The 5,507-nt window shown below is 47.4% G+C and overlaps 1 pseudogene; it reads left to right on the plus strand.

Annotated features, from left to right (window-relative positions):
• Positions 1-2,319: 2,319 nt before the first annotated feature.
• The window catches only part of LOC101588026, a 16,472-nt pseudogene continuing 13,284 nt past the window's right edge, over positions 2,320-5,507 (plus strand).

Genomic DNA, 5,507 nt, shown 5'->3' on the forward strand with positions numbered 1-5,507 from the left:
TATGTGAGAAGATAATACAGTGTAATGAAGATAAGTGAATGTTGTAGGCACTGAGATGTAGTGTTAGGTAATTACATAAGGGTTACTTAAGTACTGAGAGCCAATCTGGTAAGATCTCCACCAAACTGCTAGGAGGAGTGTAATGTATACAGAGTAGAAACACTACACCACGGCACAATTCAGGCCTTGGGCAAGATGGTAAGCTTTCATCATGCTATTTGAAACAGAATGCAATTAAAATTTATAAGTCATTTATTTCTCAAATTTTCCATTCAGTATTTTCAGACCACTGTTAATGGCAGGTAATTCCCCTATAAGAAGCAGAACAGTGGACACAGGAGCACTGCTGATGCTATTTTCCCCCGGCCACATTTTTTTAGATTCCATTTTTTGTGCTAGAGAAAACAAAGGAATTGCAGCTGGGTCCCAATCATTTGAGTCATTCAAGGTCAGATTACAAATGTTAGAGTCCCGCTGATCTAAATAAAGAAAAGATGCAGCACCCAACATCCTGTACTCCAAAATAAAATCAGCTTTTAATAAAATAAGAGGCTAGGAAGGTTAGGAGCTGCATGTCATTTTTTGTTTCTGGTTTTGTGTCGTTTTTTGTGGTTGTTGTTGCTTTTTGGTTGTTTTTGTTTTGTTTTTTGACATAGGGGCTCGATATGTAGTCCAGGTTGGCCTTGAAGTCACTATGTTGCCCTGACTGACTTCAAGCTTATGGGAGTCATCCTGCCGCAACCTCCCCAGTGCTGGAGTTACAGGTATGTGCCACCACACCCAGCAGTGTGTCTCCCTAAAAACAATCATTTCAGGGTCCTTCCACATCCAACCCTGAGGGACTGCTGAACGCAGGGAGACCATGCAGGGTAGGGACGTTGGAGGTGGGGCCAGGAACCTGTCCTCCTCAGAACCTTGGTTGTGTAGTCCACCCCACTCTCTTCTGAAGTGTTTGCCTGAAGGTCCAGAGAGCTCAGCCCACCAGATTTCTTTCTCAGCTACCTCTCATACCTTTTCCAGAACACAGAAAGACTCAGCTTCTCTGCTGTGTCTCTCTGGAGTTACAGGGTGCTCAGGCTGCCTTGGAGTGTCCCCAGATACCCACAGCCACTGGCCCATGGCTGTGCTCTGAGCTGGGTGAAGGGATCTCCAGACTTTCACAGGCCCTTCCCAGAAAGACCAGGCACGTGGTCCTGGCCTCTCTGGGACTCGGGGCCTAGAGGAGGGTTGACTCTCAGGAGCCCACTGCCCCTCTTTCCTCTTCCAAGTGCAGAGACTCTTTTCCTCTGGTAGGCAGCAGACAGGCCCCCAGCAGATTTTCTGCCAAACCAGCCCTTATGCCAAAACCTTGAACTTTAAATGCTAAGCCTCATTCCATTTGTTTCTCTGTATGTTTTCATTGTGGCCTCCCTTTCCTGAGGCTCAAAAGCCGAGTATGAACTTGTGAGGGTGGTAAGGAAAATAAAGGGAGTACAGCCACATCCCAATCATTTGAGTCATTCAAGGTCAGATTATAAATGTTAAAGGCCCTCTGATCTAAAAAGGAGAAAGATACAGCACCCAACATCCTGTACTCCAAAATAAAACCAGCTTTAATAAAATAACATTAAGTATAAAATGAATGCAAAGAGCTCCAATGAGTTGTGGGTTTCCCATGCTTTTTAAACAATATCATAGTCTAATGCTTTCTGCCTAGCACTGACGCCAAGCTCTCAAAGCCACCTGTTCAGGAACACAGGGACCGAGCTGCAGAGTCCGTAAGGTCACCTACCTCGCTGTCAACATCCATGACTGACGCTGGCCCAGGGTGTTGAAAGTTAGGTTCCCACAAGAACCAAGCAGCTTACTATCTGGTTTAGAGACTGCAGGAAGCTGTCAGGGGAGATGGGCAGCCCAGAGCTGGTTGTTGGTAGGTGTTTGTCTTCCTTGGAAGTGGGCTGGATCTGGGGGCTGCGGCATGTCTCTCCTGCATGCACAGGGCCCAGCATCCCAGCCATAGTCGAGGCGCAGAGCCCAGACACTGCACGTCAGGCTGCAGGAGGCAGGCACCTGCTCTGCTCCACTTTTCTCACATGCTGGGGGGTCTGCGTGGAATCAGGGCAGGGGCATAGACTCAGCCAGGTGGATGGAGGGCCAGCCTTGTGAGGCCGGGCGCTGCGCTGTGTGTCCGCAGGGCCTGGAATGCACCGACCCAGCTCCTAGCCAAAGTGAATTCCCCTACTGCAACTCAGAAATGAAGTGGAAGAAATATATCAACATTTGAAACAGATATGGAAAGTAGAATTGATAAGGGAGCAGAGAGCCTTAGCTGTAGGAGGAATGTGCCCCGGTGCCCAGGGCACCGAGTTGCTGGGGGAGTTAAAGGCGCACTCCCAGGCAGAACTCAAGAAATGCCAGAACTTCAAGGACAGACACCTCAGGAATCAGGATAAAATGGTGAGACTAGAAGCAGCCTGTTATACTGGTGACCTGGAGACAGGCTGAGAAGACAGGATGGTTGTTGTGGTCTGTGTCTAGATGCACCCTGCCAAGCGTTATGCACTTTGTTTTTTAATTTTAAAGAGGAAAATATAACTGTTAAACAGAACTCATGCTCTTTGAGATGGGGCTTTTTCTCAGAGATAGCTGAATCTAGAGTGTGTGACTGACTCATGGCTCAATGCTGGAATTAAGGATGCTGAGATTAAGGGGCATGATTGCTGGAGCAGTCCACTGACTGGCTCGGCAGCACCCTGACCCTGGGAGCCTGGACAAGGGACAAGGATAGGTGGTCCCATGTCTCTGTTGCTTTTGCTATCTTTCCCCGCCATGAATGGCGGCCTCTCTGCCATGTGCCACCCTGCCTTGGAACCCACCAATTATGGACTGAAACCTCTACAAACTGTGAGGTAAAGAAACGTTTTCCTCTTCCACTTGGGTGTCAGTTTTTTCCCAGCAGCAAGAGAAAAGTGACTACGACACTGTTCTTACGGAAGTCCAGAGCTCAAGCTGGTGAGTACCCCAAACCTTAAGAAACTGCAACTAGAAGACCTGAAAGGTCACCAAAATTAGTGGGCCCACTGAGCATAGAGTTGTACAAGGTCACAGAAGGGCTAATTCCAGGCAAAGGAGCGAGACCTGAATCCCAGACTGGACTCCATTTGGTATTTTGTTCTTAGCCTTTTTTACTCTCTTATGTAGAACTGATTTCCCCTTTATATGTCTATAAATAAACATTTAGCCACAAAGTATCTATTTCACAGGAAGAGAACAAGATTTACATTGTGCCTATCATCATGGGACTCAGTTTGTCAGCTCAGGTTTTGGGAGGTCTTCCTCACTGCACTGAGACAACAGTGCTCCCATTAACCAAAAGTCCAGGCATGTCCTGTCGCTGCACCATTCAGTAGCCCAAACCCTATTAACTCTGTATTGCTGCCCAACTCCTCCCCTCCCTGAATCCATCTACTTTGCCACTTAACTGTGTAGTTCCTCCCTGATGTAGGCCCGGCCTCACCAGGCTGGCCCTTGAGGGGTCCGTGCTCTCCAGGCGTCCTCTCTCTGGAGTGCCAGCAAAGCCCTTGGTCAAGCAGATAGTTCAGGTCTTGCCTGCATGCTGGTTGCAGCAGCTTCCTCCCCAGGAAAGGCAGGTGAAGGACAGCCAGGAGGAGAGCCTGTGAAAAATGTCCGAAGGCTGCCAGCCCACCCTGGGATGCCTTTCCTCCACCAGGTTTTGCATGGTCCTGGCTACTTGCAGGAGTTTTTCTGGATTGAGGGACACAGCAGCCCAAGGGAGGATGACAGCAGCAGGCTGAATGGGGCCAGGCCCTTGTGGGAGCCTGTGAGAGTGACAACCCAAGGAGGGAGAGGACCAGATGGTGTCCAAGGATCCCCAGTGCCAACCATCTGCCCTACAAAATCCACTGGCAGAGGATGAGGCTAATCCTGCAACCACACTGGGCACCTGGAGGCACTGTTCCTGTTCCCCACTTGACCAGGCGTCCCAAAGCCCAGAGCTAAAGCTCTGTCACTGAGGAGGTGCAACTGTCTGGTGCCTCCACAGCACCCTCAGAGCCCGGAGTCTTCTTACCTGAATGGTTTAGTGACTCCAAGCTGTCTGGGCTTTTGCTTAGAGAAGAAACCAGTTAAGAAGCACCCAGATCACCTGGAGCTCCCATTAGAAATGCAGATACTGTAGGCAGGTGGTGTGCACCGGTACTCGCAACATGGAGTTTCATAACTTTGGGCTCCTCCAGAGGGGCCCTATCCCTTCCTTTGCCTCTGGCCTCTTGTTCCTTGATGTATTTATCCCTTTCTGATGGAGGGAATCTCTCTGGAATGCAGGGCCGGGGCCGGAAGTTCCAACTGGACTCTAGAGCAGAAGTGCTTGAAGTAGAAACTGTCAGAGGAACCACAGTGAAGACTGGAGTTGAAATCCCAAATTCTCCTCCATGTGCTCAGAGAGGAATCGTCTGGTGGGAAGAGTGGCCTTGGGGATCCTGGCATGAAGGAGGGACAGTGTGAGCCTCGTGGGATGAAGGAGGCAGCCATGTGGGGACCTGGACACTGTTGGGAGGCAGCACAGGGGACTCTGGACCATGCCCTGCTGGCTTCCCGCAAGACACATCCTGAATGGACCACAGAAATAGGAAATGGGACAGGATGTGTTCTCAGTCATCCGGAAACTCAGGAATTTCTAGAACTAGAGCTCCAAATCTTTTCCCAAAGCAACTGACTTTATTTGTAACAGAGAGTGGAAAAGTTTAAGCCAGTTCCACTCTCAAACAGGCCCATAGAGAATCTTGAGAAAGACATATGGAAGAACATTGGTAGGTTCATCAGAAACATAGATTAAACTGTAACCAGAGAAAAGCGGAAAGAGACATAATAAAAAGGAGTTCTTTAGGCTAAAAGCAGGTGACCCAGACAGTAATTTGAATCCACATTACCACTAACAGACAACACTAATAAAGGTAATTATGTGGCTGAAAAAGACAGGATAAATGCCTTTTTCTTCTGCACTAACTTCAAAAGCAGTTGTATGAAATAATCTGTATTACGTAATGTATGACTGGGTATATAGCATATATATAATATGTAATAGTATGGCATATAATGTGGTATGCTATATGTGATATGTTGTATATGTAACATGTATGTAACATGTTGCCTTGTAATATGTATGTACTATATAATATGTGATATGTTTGCCAGTGACAGCACAAGGAAACAGTTGAAAGAAAATCTGTATTGGGTAAAGGAAATAACTGCAGATAGTAATTGGAATTAAAGACAGATACCCAGAAATAAAAAATGTTAGTGCAACAAAAGCTGCAAATACATACTAACTGCCCTTTTTGTCTCAGCTTCTTGGTCTTTTTTTTTTCTGCAGTGCTGGGGATTGAACTCAGGATCCTGCACTTGCCAGGCACTTATTCTGCTGAGCTATCTCCTCGGTCCCCTGTCTCAGCTTCTTGAAGAGACATATAATTATAAATAATGATAATTATAACAATCTAATATTGAAT

The sequence above is a fragment of the Octodon degus genome, unplaced genomic scaffold (assembly GCF_000260255.1).
Source record: "Octodon degus isolate 3935 unplaced genomic scaffold, OctDeg1.0 scaffold00147, whole genome shotgun sequence".
Classification (NCBI taxonomy): domain Eukaryota; kingdom Metazoa; phylum Chordata; class Mammalia; order Rodentia; family Octodontidae; genus Octodon; species Octodon degus.